Below are 16833 nucleotides of genomic sequence, written 5' to 3'. Positions count from 1 at the left end.
GAGGAGCAAGGAATCGCCAATGTTAGTGACACTCACCTTTGTCACTAACGTTGGACCAAGCCACTATGAGCCACGTTAGTTGCCACGTTAATTGCATTAACGTGGAAGCTAACGTGGAGGAAAGAAATGATGAGCCAACGTTAGTGACACTCACCTTTGTCACTAACGTTGGAGATGGCAATCACCACCACGTTAGCGGCCACATTAAGACAACTAACGTGGGGCACTAACGTGAGAAGGGGCGTTTGGAGTGTTAGTGACAAAGGTAAGTGTCACTAACGCTCTCGAGGCTAAGGCATGCCCACGTTATGAGACACGTTAGTTATACTAACGTGGACTCTAACGTGAGAAAAGGGGGGGCTAAGAGCAACGTTATTGGCAAAGGTAAATGCCAATAACGCTTGCGATGGACCAAGAGGGAACGTTAGTGGACACGTTAGTGCCACTAACGTTGAGGTTAACGTGAACCATCTTGGGCTAGGAACGTTAGTGAAAAAGGTGATTGTCACTAACGTTCTTGAACCCACATTTTCACTTAACGTTAACGCCACTAACATCCGAGCTAAAGTCCATGCCTACTTCACACTTTCTCTGCAAGTAAAGCTGAGCCCACTGAAGATTCCAAACTACTTCAACTCAAGATCCAAAGGCCCATATCCAAGACTTGAAGAGCCAACTAGAAGATCAGAAGAGTAGTACATATAGGAGTAGTTTTGAACTAGAAAAGAGCTTTTGGATTGAGAGAACCACTCTCTGTATAATTTTACTTTCTCTGCAACTTCTAGTTTTACTTTCAGAATGTATTTTCCATCTTTGCTTTCCATTTCCAGAGCTATGAACAACTAAACCCCTTCCATTGGGTTAGGGAGCTCTGTTGTAATTTGATGGACCAATAATAGTTTTCATTATTCTTCTTCTTTCTTTTTTCTTGATTTTACTAGAAAGCTTTCAATCTTCATCTAATTGGGTAGTTGTCTTGGAAAAGAAGCTATTCATACTTGGATCTCTTCAAAACCTTGGAAGAGGAATGAAAAGATCATGCTAGAAATGCTTTCTCATGTTGGACCAAATTTGGGTTTGGATGGATATAGTGACATATAATCCTACCAATATTTTGATTTGGGAATACATGTGGTATAATCAGTGACCACACTTCATCTCTTCTCATGAGAAATTAGACCAAGGAATTGGCTATTGATCAAGATTTGAGAGATTGAATTACCAAGGAATTGGAATTCAATCACTTAAGATTGCCAAGGAGATCAATGAATGCATTGATTGAGGAAGAGATGAAAATGAATTTGATCCGGAGAATGCAACATCTCCTGAGCCCAATGAATTTCCCATTTCTGATCTTACCCATTCTCCTTATTTTCTGCCATTTACTTTTATGCTGAATTCCCCATTTCTCATTTAAGATTCTGCAATTTATTTTCTGTCATTTATATTCAGTTCTTTATTTCTAGCATTTAAAATTTCTGCTATTTTCTTTCCCGCCATTTAATTTTCTGCAACTCTCAAATCAACTTCTGGTTAGCTCAACTAGAACATTCCTCCGATTAAAGTTGCTTGACCAATCAATCCTTGTGGGATTCGACGTCACTCTATTGTGAGTTTTTACTTGACGACAATTCGGTATACTTTCCGAGGGAAATTTGTTGAGAGATAAGTTTTCGTGCATCAAATATTTTTCCTCTGAAGAGGATGAAGACATCACTGAAGAGCAAGTTGCTAAATATCTAGGAGCAATCATGAAGTTGAATGCCAAGTTATTTGGTATTGAAATTTGGGAGGATGAATCCCCCTTGTTTACTAGTGAACTAAATGCATTAATGAGGCAGACATTACCTTAGAAGAAACTGGATCCCGAAAAATTCTTCATACCTTGTACCATAGGCACCATGACCTTTGAGAAGGCTCTATGTGACCTGGGGTCAGGGAAAAACCTCATGCCACTCTCTGTAATGGAGAAACTGGGAATCTTTGAGGTACAAGCTGCAAGAATCTCACTAGAGATGGCAGACAAATAAATGAAACAGGCTTATGGAATAGTAGAGGACGTGCTAGTGAAGGTTGAAGGCCTTTACATCCCTGCTGATTTCATAATCCTAGACACTGTGAAGGATGAGGATGAATCCATCATCCTTGGCAGACCCTTCTTGGCCACAGCAAAAGCTGTGATTGATGTTGACAGAGGAGAGTTGGTCCTTCAGTTGAATGAGGACTACCTTGTATTCAAGACTCAAAGTTCTCCTTCTGTAACCATGGAGAGGAAGCATGAAAAGCTTCTCTTAATACAGAGTCAAACAAAACCCCTACATTCAAACTCTAAGTTTGGTGTTGGGAGGCCACAACCAAACTCTAACTTTGGTGTTGAGAGGTCCCAACCTTGCTCTGATTATCAGTAAGGCTCCATGAGAGCCTACTGTCAAGCTATTGACATTAAAGAAGCACTTGTTGGGAGGCAACCCAATGTTATTTAATTATATCTATTTATTTTCCATTGCTATTTTATGTTTTCTTTAGGTTGATGATCATGTGAAGTCATAAAAACAACTGTAAAATCAAAAACAGAATGAAAAACAGCATTAAAAATAGCTCACCCTGGATGAATAGCTTACTGGCGTTTAAACGCCAGTAAGAAGCATCAGACTGGCGTTTAACGCCAGAAAGAAGCATCAAGCTAGCGTTAAACGCCAGAAACAAGCTATAGTCTAGCGTTTAATGCCAGAACAGAGCATCTAATTGGCGTTTAACGCCAAGAATGGGAGAAAAGCTGGCGTTAAACGCCAGAAACAAGCAGCAACCTGGCGTTTAACGCCAGAAATGCACTCTAAGGGCGTTTTGCACGCCTAAATGGAGCAGGGATGTTAAGTCCTTGACCCCTCAAGATCTGTGGACCCTACAGGATCCCCACCTACCCCACCTCTTCTTCTCTCCTCTTCACACCCTTTCATAACACTCTTCCCCAAAAACCCCACCTGCCTTTAAATTCAAAATCTATTTCCCTCCCAAACCCGACCCTAATACACAAAACCTAAGCCTCCCCCACCCCTATATAAACCACTCAACACTACTTCATTTTCACACATTACAAACACTTATTCTCCCTCTTAGCCGAATACACACTTCCCATCCATCTCCTCTATTTTCTTCTTCTTCTACAACTATTTTCCTTTTTTTTTGCTCGAAGAAGAGCAAACATTTTAATTTTGGTGTGGTAAAAGTGTTGCTTTTTGTTTTTCCATAACCATTAATGGCACCTAAGGCCAAAGAAACCTCAAGAAAGAGGAAAAGGAAGGCAATTGCTTCCACCTCTAAGTCATGGGAGATGGAGAGATTCATCTCAACGGTCCATCAAGACCACTTCTATGAAGTTGTCGCCAAGAAAAAGGTGATCTCTGAGGTCCCTTTTAAGCTCAAAAAGGGCGAATATCCGGAGATCTGACAAGAGATTAGAAGAAGAGGATGGGAAGTACTCTTCAATCCTATTCAACAAGTCGGAATCTTAATGGTTCAAGAGTTCTATGCAAACGCATGGATCACTAGGAACTATGATCAAAGTATGAACCCGAATCCAAAGAATTGGCTTACAATGGTTCGGGGGAAATACTTTGATTTCAGTCCGGAAAATGTAAGGTTGGCGTTCAACTTGCCAATGATAGAAGAAAACGCACGCCCCTACACTAGAAGGGTCAACTTTGATCAAAGGTTGGACCTAGTCTTCATGGACATATGTGAGGAAGGAGCTCAATGGAAAATTGACTCAAGAGGCAAGCCGGTTCAATTGAAAAGGCATGACCTTAAACCTATGGTTGGAGTTCATCCAACACTCTATCATTCCTACTAGCAACCAATCCGAAGTAACTGTGGATCGAGCCATCATGATCCATAGTATCATGATTGGGGAGGAAGTGGAAGTTCATGAGATTATACCTCAAGAACTCTACAAGGTGGCTGACAAGTCCTCCACTTTGGCAAGGTTAGCCTTCCCTCACCTCATTTGTCACCGCTGCAATTCGGCTAGGGTTGTCATAGATGAAAACATCCACATTGAAGAGGACAAGCCCATCACTAAAAAGAGAATAGAGCAAACTAGAGAGCCCACTCATGGACCTCAACAAGAACATGAGGAAATTCCTCATCATGAAATCCCTGAGATGCCTCAAGGGATGCACTTTCCCCCATAAAACTATTGGGAGCAAATCAACACCTTCCTAGGAGAATTAAGTTCCAACATGGGACAATTAAGGGTGGAGCACCAAGAGCATTCCATCCTCCTCCATGAAATTAGAGAAAATCAAGGAGCCATGAGGAGGAGCAACAAAGGCAAAGAATAGACATTGAGGAGCTAAAGCACTCCATAAGATCTTCAAGAGGAAGAACTAGCCACCATCACTAAGGTGTCTATGCTCTATGTTTATTTATGTTTGTGTCTTTATTACATGATCATTAGTGTTTAAGTGTTTATGTCTTAAAGCTATGAATGTCCTATGAATCCATCACCCTTCTTAAATGAAAAATGTTTTTAATTACAAAAGAACAAGAAGTACATGATTTCGAATTCATCCTTGAAATTAGTTTAATTATTTTGATATAGTGACAATACTTTTTGTTTTCTAAATGAATGCTTGAACAGTGTATATATCTTTTGAATTTGTTGTTTATGAATGTTAAAATTGTTGGCTCTTAAAAGAATGATGAAAAAGAAGAAATGTTATTGATAATCTAAAAAATCATAAAATTGATTCTTGAAGCAAGAAAAAGCAGTGAATAACAAGGCTTGCGGAAAAAAAAATATGGCAAAAAAAAAGAGAAGAAAGAAAAAGAAAAAGCAAGCAGAAAAAGCCAAGAGCTCTTTAAACCAAAAGGCAAGGGTAAAATAAAAAGGATCCAAGGCTTTGAGTATTAATGGACAGGAGGGCCCAAAGGAATAAAATCCTGGCCTAAACGGCTAAACCAAGCTGTCCCTAACCATGTGTTTGTGGCGTGAAGGTGTCAAGCCAAAAGCTTGAGACTGAGCGGTTAAAGTCGTGATCTAAAGCAAAAAGAGTGTGCTTAAGAACCCTGGACACCTCTAATTGGGGACTCTAGCAAAGCTGAGTCACAATCTGAAAAGGTTCACCCAGTTATGTATCTGTGGCATTTATGTATCCGGTGGTAATATTGGAAAACAAAGTGCTTAGGGCCACGGCCAAGACTCATAAATTAGCTGTGTTCAAGAATCAATATACTGAACTAGGAGAATCAATAACACTATCTAAATTTTGAGTTCCTATAGATGCCAATCATTCTGAACTTCAAAGGATAGAGTGAGATGCCAAAACTGTTCAGAGGCAAAAAGCTACTAGTCCCGCTCATCTAATTGGAGCTAAGTTTCATTAATACTTTGGAATTTATAGTATATTCTCTTCTTTTTATCCTACTTGATTTTCAGTTACTTGGGGACAAGCAACAATTTAAGTTTGGTATTGTGATGAGCGGATAATTTATACGCTTTTTGGCACTATTTTTGCATAGTTTTTAGTATGTTTTAATTACTTTTTAGTATATTTTTATTAATTTTTATTCAAAAATCACATTTTTGGACTTTATTATGAGTTTATGTGTTTTTTTGTGATTTCAGGTATTTTCTGGCTGAAATTGACGGACCTGAGCAAAAATCTTATTCAGAGGCTGAAACAGGACTGCAGATGTTGTTGGATTCTGACCTCCCTGCACTCGAAATGAATTTTCTGGAGCTCCAGAAACCCAATTGGCACGCTGTCAATTGCGTTGGAAAGTAGACATCCAGGGCCTTCCAGCAATATATAATAGTTCATACTTTGCCTGAGTTTTGATGATGCAAACTGGCGTTCAAATGCCAATTTCCTGCCCTATTCTGGAGTTAAACGCCAGAAACAGGTTGCAAATTAGAGTTAAACGCCAGAAACAGGTTACAACCTGGCGTTTACTTCCAAAAATAGTCTCTACACATGAAAGCTCAATGCTCAGCCCAAGCACACACCAAGTGGGCCCGGAAGTGAATTTTCTACATCATTTACTTATTTATGTAACCCTAGCTACTAGTTTAGTATAAAAACTACTTTTAGTGATTTATTTAAAGACCTTTGATCATTTTCGAGACTATTTTTGTATCACTTTTGATCATTGATCATGTTTAGGGGGCTGGCCATTCGGCCATGCCTGGGCCACTTTCACTTATGTAATTTTCAACGGTGGAGTTTTTACACCCCAAAGATTAAGGTGTGGAGCTCTGCTGTTCTTCATGAATTAATGCAAAGTACTATTGTTTTTCTATTCAATTCAAGCCTATTTCTTCACTAAGATATTCATTCGCACACAAGAATGATGCGTATTTTTGGAAAACGAAAAAAAATAAATTCCAAACACACAAAACTAACCGGCAAGAGCACCGGGTCGTATCAAGTAATAAAACTCACGGGAGTGAGATCGATCCCACAGGGATTGAAGGATTGAGCAATTTTAGTTTAGTGGTTGATTTAGTCAAGCGAATCAAGAATTGATTTGAGTGGTTTGTATACGACAGAAGCTAAATTGCATGAAATTAAAAGGGAGAAGGGTAGATTGCAGAAAATTAAAGAGCAAAGAAAGTAAATAAGCTGAATCTTAAAGAACAAGTAATGTAAATTGCAGAAACTTAGATTGCAAGAAATGTAAATTGCAGAATCTTAAAGTGCAAGAAATGTAAATGGCTTGAATAGTAAAGGGAATTGGGAAGTGAATTTGCAGAAATTAAACAAGGAACAATAAATTGCAACAAACAGGATTGTAGAAGATGGATTCAATTGAACCGGATCTTGACAAAAATGGAAATCAGCTTGGTGTAGCAACGAAACAGGGAAATTGAAATTTAAAGCTGTAGATCTCAGGACCCAAGAGACTAGATAACCAAGTCTAGATCTCACTGCCTTCCTAGATCCAGCAAGAACAATTGCAAGGGAAATGTAAATTGTAGAGAGAATAGAAGAAGAAGCAATTAACTGAAAAGGAAATTCAATTATGTAGAAAATTAAACAAGATCCAAAGGTGAGAGTAAAACAGAAGTTCTTCAATTCTCCACCTAAGATCCTAAGCAAGAAAAGTAAAGAGTGCTCAACAAGAACCAGGAAGAAGAGAGATCAATTCTCGTCCCCAATTCTCTAGAATTCTAAGAAAACAATTCAAAAATGTAAAGTAAGTTCCCTACTGTAAGTGTTACGAAAATTCTCAAAGGAAGCTCTCCAAAAACTTAAATCCTAATCTATTTATACACTTTATTCAAATGGTCTTCAAGCCTTGAATTGGGCCTTTGTTCTTGATGGAATTGGGTTGATAAAGGCCTTGGTTGATTGCTCTTGGAGTTGGAGAAAGATCCATTGTGAACCGGGTTGAAAAACATAAAAGCTTGAGTAAAAGTTTGAGTAAAAGTTTGAGGCAAACTTTTACTCAAACTTTTTACACCAGCTGCCCCATTCTTGCTGCTACCAACGTTTGAGCCAAAGTTTGGGGTCAAACTTTTGCTCAAACGTTGGCCCCCTTGTAAATGTGTGTTGCGCCAACGTTTGAGCAAAAGTTTGACCTCAAACGTTGGCGCAAGCTTTTTCCTCCAGGGTGTGCAAGAGTGGCGCCAACGTTTGAGCAAAAGTTTGACCTCAAACGTTGGTGCAAGCTTTTTCCTCCAGGGTGTGCAAGTGTGGCGCCAACGTTTGAGCAAAAGTTTGACCTCAAACGTTGGCGCAAGCTTTTTCCTCCAGGGTATTGATTTTGTGATGCCAACGTTTGCCAAAAAGTTTGAGGCAAATGTTGGCTCAAGCTTTTCTCCCAAAAGTTTGAGCTAAAGTTTGAGGCCAAACTTTTGCTCAAGCTTTTTTCCTCTGGAGTGTTTTCAACTCAATTAAAAGTTTGAGCCAAAGTTTGAGGCAAACTTTTGCTCAAGCTTTTTGTTCTCTCTTGCTCCTAGCCATTCCTTCTTTCTTCAACCTTCTTCAAAACTCTTTTCACCTATCATCAATCAACCAAACACATCAAAGCTTTGCTTAAAATCATGAGTTTGTTATTCTTTTATAATATATGACAATTATAGCATAAAATCTCATGAAATTGCATTAATTCATACATGGTTGATTGAATCAAAGGAAACACGGAAATCTACCCAATTGGCTTGCTTATGGCTCAAGAAAGTGCATAAATCAATCGAAAACAAAAGAAAAAGGCTAGTGAAACTAGGCTAAGATGACTTGTCATCACAACACCAAACTTAAAGCTTGCTTGTCCCCAAGCAAGAAAAGAATTATTGATAAGAAAGAATGAAATGGAAGAGGATGTTCATGCTAGCAGAGTATTATTGGTAGTTCATGGGGTTTTCTGTGGATATGTAAACACTCACTTCTTATTTACTTTTAGGCCTAGAAAGCCCCCTTCAAGCATCAAGCAACACACTGCTATGACCTCTCATTATTCTTTTGTCCTTGACTATTATTTTTTTTTTCTCTAAAAGCTTTAGTTCAGTGTCATGTGTAACAAGTTCTCTTCTTTCTTTATACTTGACACATTATTCACTATAGACACTTGGCTCACATTCCTTCTTAAAACATTGATGCCCAGCACCTCTTTGGGTTACTAAATGCCTTGTAGTTAGGTTGCTCTTGATAGTGGACTTTCAGCTGATGACACTACAAGAAAAAAGGCCTATGGCCACGCTTTTTTTTGCCACGCTTTAAAAGCGTGGCCAAAAGTGGTCAATGGCCACGCTTTTGTGAGGGTGGCGATTGAATAGAGATTTGGCCACGTTTTTTCTTGCCACGCTTCGAAAACGTGGCGAAAAGGGTCAACGGCCACGCTTTTGAAAGGTAGCAGTTGATTGGAGATATGGCCACGCTTTTTTTTTTGCCACGCTTTAAAAGCGTGGCCAAAAGTGGTCAATGGCTACGCTTTTGTGAGGGTGGCGATTGAATAGAGATTTGGCTACGCTTTTTCTTGTCACGCTTCAAAAGCATGACCATAGAAAGAAACTGGGACGTTTTGAAAGCGTGGCGACAGAGTTTTATTACGGTAACGCTTATAAAGCGTGGCCATATCCTAGTATTCTTTTGACACGCTTTAAAAACGTGGCCAAAAGATTTTTTTATAAAAAACCCTAATAACCCAGGCCCCAACCCAATAACCCTCAAACTTGGCCAAAAGCTTCGATCGGGACTCTCTTACTCTCAACTCTTACCGTCACTCATCAATTTCAATCTCACTTCAACTCTCGTGAAACCCTCGCCTAACCCCTGACTCAAGCTCCGGATCAACCTCGCCGTTTCGTCCCTTCGGATTCCCATAAAAGAGTTGAGACGCTGAGTGGAGAGGATCTCTAGGAAGCAGATGCGGCAGAGGTTGAGCCAGTGGTCGCCGTACGGCGAAGTTATCACCACGGTGTTGTTGTAGGTTAGGTGCTTGGTCTTGGGGGAACGGAAACGGTTCGCGAGGACGATGTCGTTTTTGGTAAAACATTCTTCGGCTAAGGAGGCGGAGGAAATGACCATGGAGAGTTGGGAACCGAAGCGGAACGAGAAAATGGGACCGTATTTTTGTGATAAGGCGGGTGGTTTCAGGTGGTGGAGGTTACCGATTAGAGGAAGAGGCGGTGGAGATGGTGGTAAGTTTTTGAATCTCTTTGTGAATAGCTTGTAACAAGTGATGAAAACAACGAAGAGAAGAAGAAGAGAGTTATAATACGAAAGTTCCATCATTATGCTTTATCTGAATAAATTTGGAAGCTTAATGCGGAAGAAGCTTTCTGACATCACCAACTCCTCACACCACCTTCAAGAACAACAAAAACCACCAGAGGATACTACTTCTTCTAATTCTGCTGATAAGGATTGCATTCAACAACTTCTAAAGGTTTAATTTCTCTCATCATCCTTGTTTTCAATTTGTGTTATTATTTAAGTACTTGAATTTTTTTTATGCAGGAAAGAATGACTCTGCTGAAGCTCCTAGCTGAGAAAAAGTATCCTCTCATATAATCTATGGAAATATATAATTAGGAAGAATTTGCTTTTGTTTTCCTTGATTAAAATTGGAAACAGTAAAATAATTGAATGGACTAAAGCTGAGATGCAGATGTTAAGAGGCAATGTTCAAAAACTGCAACTACAGAATTGGAATCTTGCTCAATCAAACACACACATGCTAGCGGTACATTTTACATCTTATACATTCATATTAATATCATATTAATATCTGATATCTCAATTTTATAGTTGGCCTGCTGACTGTTGCTTTCCTTTGCGGCATTATAAAATCTGAACAGAAGCTTGAAGTTAAGATTGTGGTCTGGTTTTCAATATTTCAGGCTGAAGCCTCTGGTAAGTTCCAAATGGCCATAGAAAAAATGGTAGAAGGACGATTACGCAAGTACTTTGAGGAAGTTGTGCTGATGGAGCAAAAGTTTATTGTGAATGATACAATGAATGCTAAGGTATGTGAGGTTTCTCTATGTTTAATCAGGTTGTTAAGAAAGTTGAGGCTATGGTCACTTTATGATTTTGATTGGTGAAAGAAACAAAATCTACCCATACATCTGTTTGGTCTGAATCTAGTATCCTCTTTTCTGAAAAACTAAAAATAAAAGAGAATTTCACCATCTTCTTTTACATTTTAACAATAAAGTGGGATAAATGCCATTATATGTTGGCAATTACCATTTACAGTTCAACTATAATTGTGTCTATGACTCTAGTAGCAAAATAGGAGAACTTTGGTTACTTACTTCATTATTACACACTTGCCGTTGTAAAAGAAACTATGGCTTGGTCAACTACAATGTAAAATAATAAGGGAAAAATGATGGTGGACTTTATGCATAAAAGTTTCGTTCTCTTTCTTTGAATTTTCATAGGTTACTTGTTCCTATCAACATCATTCAAGTCCTAAATCTTTTCATGGAGGATGGATGAAATAAAATCTAGTATTTTTAATCTAGATCCAATTATACCAACTGATCCAACATGACCATAATTTCAGCTATCTAATAAAAGGAGCAAAGACTATTTTTTAGCCATGGTGTTTTCTATTTTCAATATTTTACATATTTTGTGTCTTTTAAGAATGGAGAAGGATCCATCTATGGAGTGTATGTTTATTTGATCATTCATTAGCTAATAATTTTTGCACACTGCAGACGGCGGTGTTGGATAATCTATCCAAGGAGGTGGGTTCACTTGTGAGGGTTGTGAGCGCGGTGGTACTTCCAATCTGCTAAAGTAAAAAATTAGTTTGATAGGCATTGTACAGTATTTATAGTGGATACCTTTGTTGGTAATTCAAACTGCTTTTGTCTTGATGATTGTTTTGGTAACAGATTTTGTACTTCTTTGGCAGATTGGAAATTGTTTCTAATTGTAATCTGCACACAACAAACAAGGATTCAGTAATTGAGGAACCTGTTTCTAGCATGGGAGTTTGTCTGAGTGCCCGAGTTAAAGTTGAGAGCCCCTACAACACTAGTATTCCTTCCTTAATTCTCTTCTTCTTGGCTATGACCCTTTTAAGTGGAAATGCCTTTTTTACAATAATTGAGTTTGGATATTTGTGCTTGCATGTATATCATTCAAATTTGTCCCTTTCTTCTCTCTCAATGCTTTTGAAGGAACCAAGGCAGAATTTTGATTAGCTAAAAAAGATGGATTTAGGCATTCTTTTCTTCCTCTTTCACTTGTTTAATATATTTGATTTGTTAATTGAATTTACTCTCTCTTAAACTGGTTATGTCTTCTAATTTCTCAATTTAGTATACAAAATGTCTCTTTACACTATTTTGATGCTTATGAATCTTGACAATAATTGAAGATTCAGAACCAAGAGGTCCAATTTGATCTATGACATTGTAATTAGATATGAAGATCTAGTGTGATTGCTCAGAGAACCTTACATTGGATTAAGACATGATATTGGTGAAGGTTTAACTGTAATTGATATAGTAGTTCCATTTGGCAGGGGGTGAACTCAAGTCTTACTTATTATATTATATTGGTGAAGGTTTAATTGTAATTGCTCACTGATTCTTGCTTGATTCACTTATATATTATATTGGCTCACTTATTATATTGAGTTTTTCTTGAAATGTTAACACACACTTATATATTATCTCTCATAGTTTGCTTGATTTTTGCAGCCTCAGTTCATTTAATGTTTGTTTCTGAAAGACTTAGCACTAAGATTGAGAGAATAATGAAAAGAGAGGAGAAAATGAATTATGCAGAATATAGAAATTATGATATTGAATATGTGATTTGTGTACTTGATTACATTATACAATCATGTTATCCACTTTATACACATGTATAAGAGATTGAGTTGGTCTAAGAGTATAACAGAACAACTAGCTAACTAAGCACAAAGGGAAATTAGTTAAAACAGATATTCTTGAAGGCTTTCTTGATTGCTCTGTCACTTGGTCCTTATGCTTCTTTGATGCATTGCTCTTATATCTATCAATATCATATACACACTAAAAATTAATTAGTAAATTAGATTGTGTATATTTGTGTATAATAAATGTATTATTGAATTCATTTTCAATATATATTTTTGCATTTTAATATATATTTGATATAAATAATTTATTTGATAGCATGCCAAAACATTTACACTAGAAATAGGAGTTAATGTTAATGGAACAAACTATATATATTATGATTGAGTTGATTCCATAGTTTTCTTAGATTATATTATTTTATTTCTAGAACATACTTCATGATTGGGATGACGAAGAATGCTTGAAGATATTAAAGAATTGCTGCAAGGCTATACACCGAATGATGGGAAGGTGATTGTGGTAGACAAAGTTCTTCCTGCAGTGCCAGAGCAGACAGATTTTGCTAAGATGGCTTTCAGATCTGATGTTTTCATGATGTTTCAAACGCCAAAAGGGAAGGAACGAACCTACCAAGATTTGTAAATCCCACCTTAGTAAATCTGTATAATGATTATCAAATTTGGTAAGCTAATTGAAGTATTAGATAGCATTGTATTTTTTGCTCAAATTGAAAAGCTTATTGAGAAATTAGAATTTTGAACTCGAGATTTATTTTTTATTTGAGTATTAATGTATAAAACAATTATAGCAAAAATTATATGTTGGTAATTACTATTTGATTTGTCTTGTAATAAAAATTGCATACTGGTTTGGTAATAAAAAAGGACTGAAATTTATATTGTGTAGTGATGAAGGTAAAGTCAAAAAAAGATTTTTTTTTTTAATTTGATAAGGCTATCGTCACGCTTTTAAAGCGTGGCCGTATCCCTCCCTATCGCCACGCTTTTAAAGCGTGGCTGTATCTCTCCCTATCGCCACGCTTTAAAAGCGTGGCGGTATCCCCACCTACAGCCACGCTTTAAAAGCGTGGCGGTATCCCCACCTACAGCCACGCTTTAAAGCGTGGCCGTATCTCCCACCTACAACCACGCTTTTAAAAGTGGCAATTTGTAAAAAAACGTGGCAAAAAAAAGCGTGGCGAGAGGCTGAAAAAAGCGTGGCGATAGAGCAACCGCCACCCTTTCATAGGTCACCCTTCAAAAAGCGTGGCGGTAGCTCAAAAAGCGTGGCGAAAAGCTATCGCCACGCTTTTTTTAGCTTTTCGCCACGCTTTAAAAGCGTGGCAATAGAGCTGTTTTCCTGTAGTGTGATCCTGGGTTAGTTAACCCAAGTCACCAAGTGTTGATGCACTCCAAAGAACTTAATAATCCAAGCAGATCCCAGTACAAAGACACCACATGCATATATTCTAAGGTTCAAGCTATTGGTGTCTAGCTTTGTTTCTTTTTTTTTCTTTTATTTTATTGCCCATTTTTGGCTTTTTTTTTCTCTGTTTGTTTTACTTTTTAACCAAGGACTTTTATTTGATTGAGATTCATAGACAGTAGGCCATTTTCTACTTAGAAGGAGACATCCTAGTTCTCTTATTCACTAAAAGTGAGCTATCATACAATCACACATACATACCACCACTTACTTTTATTGTACTTCTATCTAACAGAGAACTATCTCACTTCACATTCAAACATTTCTTTTATTGAATTGAAACTGCAGGGGACAAAACATGCTTTTAGTTAAGTGAAGGTAAACACACAAGCACACACTTAGACTAGCTTACTTATTTTAAGAGAGTGATTCTACTTGTACTAGATGAACACTTTAGCAAGACATAAATCATAGCATATCTCAACAGCTGAAGTTAAGTACAGATACAACCTATTGGTTTGCAGTTCTTGTGTCCTTCTTTCTGTTGGTCCCCTGTTTGAGTCATGGTGCATAATGTCTTCAATTTGTGGTTAGTTCCCTGCATAATTCTCAAAAGTTGCTTGTTTCTTAAGCCCTTAGGTGACTGGTTAGTATGCATGAATTGAGTGCGGCTTTTGGATTTAATTTGGTGTGGGAACACCAAACTTAGTTCCTTGCCACTTCCTCTGATGCAACAGGTTAACTATATGTAAAATCTTATGTTCTTGCTAAAGGTTATGAAGTTAACACTAGAGAGCAATTAAGTAACTGAATAATCTGTTTGACTGCTTGGAGCTAGTATTGTGCATGAAGTGAGAACGTGTTTTTAAATGATGTTTTGGTGGAACACCAAACTTATGATCCTTCATTCTCCTTTAAATTGTTTTGGTGTGTGACGCCAAACTTAGCTCCTTGAAATGCATACCAATTATTCAACATTTTTATTGAAAAGGCTATGAAAAGAAAAACTACCTCTGGTTGGGTTGCCTCCCAACAAGCGCTCTTTTAATGTCACTAGCTTGACATCCTTCAATTCTTCTCAAGATGGCTGTAGGCTCTGAACCTCTTTTTCCTTATCCCATTGTCCTCCCAAGTATAGTTTTGCTCTGTGACCATTTGCTGTGAATTGACTCTTTGTTGCTTCATCTAGCAATTCAATACTCCCATAAGGAAAGACCTTTGTCACCAAGTATGGGCCAGTCCACATAGACTTAAGTTTGCCAGGAAAGATCTTAAGCCTTGAGTTATACAGGAGCACTTGCTGTCCTGGCTTGAACTCCTTCTTTGTGATCTTCTTATCATGCCACCTCTTAGCTCTTTCCTTGTATATCTTAGCACTCTCGTAGGCTTCTAGTCTGAATTCATCTAACTCATTTAGTTGTAACAACCTTTACTCTCCTGCAGCTTGGGAATCAAGGTTGAGGAGTTTAGTAGCCCAAAAAGCTCTGTGTTCAAGCTCTACAGGGAGGTGGCAGGATTTGCCATACAATAGCTGAAAGGGTGACTTGCCAATAGGAGTTTTGAAAGCTATCCTATATGCCCATAATGTATCTTCTAGCTTCCTAGCCCAATCTTTTCTTGTGCTTCCCACTGTTTTCGCTAGGATTTTCTTTAATTCCCTATTTGCTAGTTCAGCCTGGCCATTAGTTTGAGGGTGGTAAGGTGTGGCTACTTTATGGATTACTCCATATTTGTGGAGGAGTTTCTCCATCTGTTTGTTACAAAAGTGACCACCACCATCACTGACAAGACCCTTGGGTACTCCATATCTTGTGAAAATGTGCTTTTTAAGGAATTGGAGGATAATCTGTGCATGACAGGTGGTTGTGGCTATGGCTTACACCCACTTTGATACATACTCTACTGCCACCAGGATATATCTGAAAGAGTAGGAAGGAGGAAAAGGTCCCATGAAATCAATGCCCCATAAGTCAAACAGCTCCACTTCCAGGATGAAATTTTGAGGCATCTCATTTCTTTTTGTCAATCCTCCAGTTCTTTGACATTCATTGCATTGGTGAACAAACTCTCTGGCATCCTTGAAGATAGTTGGCCAATAGAACCCACTCGGTAATACCTTTGCAGCTGTTCTCTCTGGTCCAAAATGTCCACCATATGCTGAGCCATGGCAATGCCATAGTATGTCCTTCATTTTACTTTCAGGGACACACCTCCTAATCATTCCATCAGAGCATCTCTTGAATAAAAAAGGTTCATCCCACAAGAACTTCCTTGCTTCATTGAGTAATTTCTTCATTTGTTGCTTGGAAAATTCTTGAGGTATCTTCCTTCCTACCTTGTAGTTTGCTATGTCAGCAAACCAAGGTGTTTGTTGAATTTGGAAGAGATGTTCATCAGGGAAGTTCTCATTTACATGCTGTGGTTTGTCTTGCTTAGCTTCTTGTGGCACTCTTGATAGATGATCTGCTACTTGATTTTCACTTCCCTTCCTATCCCTCACTTCAATATCAAATTCTTGTAGCAGCAACACCCACCTAATAAGCCTTGGCTTTGAATCCTGTTTAGACATTAAATACTTGAGAGCAGAATGGTCAGTGTATACTATAACTTTTGAACCGATCAAGTATTGTCTAAACTTATCAAATGCATATACAATTGCTAAAAGTTCTTTTTCAGTGGTGGTATAATTTTTCTGTGTTTCATTCAACACTTTGCTAGCATAATATATGACATGATGTAATTTGTCCTTCTTTTGCCCCAGTACAGCACCGATAGCAAGGTTGCTTGCATCACACATAAGTTCAAAAGGTAAATTCCAATCAGGGGGTGTGATGATTGGTGCTGTAATGAGCTTTCTCTTGAGAGTTTCAAAGGCTTGTTTACAGTTATCATCAAAAATGAAGGGAACATCATTCATTAGTAAATTGCTCAATGGTTTTGCTATTTTTGAAAAGTCCTTGATGAACCTTCTGTAGAAGCCAGCATGCCCAAGAAAACTTCTTACTGCTTTCACATTAGCAGGTATAGGGAGTTTTTCAATAACTTCTATTTTAGCTTTATCAACTTCTATACCTCTACATGACACTTTATGCCTAAGA

At 37.9% G+C, this 16833-nt stretch overlaps 1 pseudogene; it reads right to left on the bottom strand.

The window, feature by feature from the left end:
• Positions 1 to 9209: 9209 nt before the first annotated feature.
• LOC107648206 (cytochrome P450 81E8 pseudogene) lies at positions 9210 to 9530 on the bottom strand (annotated as a pseudogene).
• Positions 9531 to 16833: the final 7303 nt, after the last annotated feature.

Source organism: Arachis ipaensis, chromosome B6, assembly GCF_059453495.1.
Source record: "Arachis ipaensis isolate K30076 ecotype BB chromosome B6, ASM5945349v1, whole genome shotgun sequence".
Classification (NCBI taxonomy): domain Eukaryota; kingdom Viridiplantae; phylum Streptophyta; class Magnoliopsida; order Fabales; family Fabaceae; genus Arachis; species Arachis ipaensis.
This window is presented reverse-complemented; position numbering and strand designations above follow the sequence as displayed.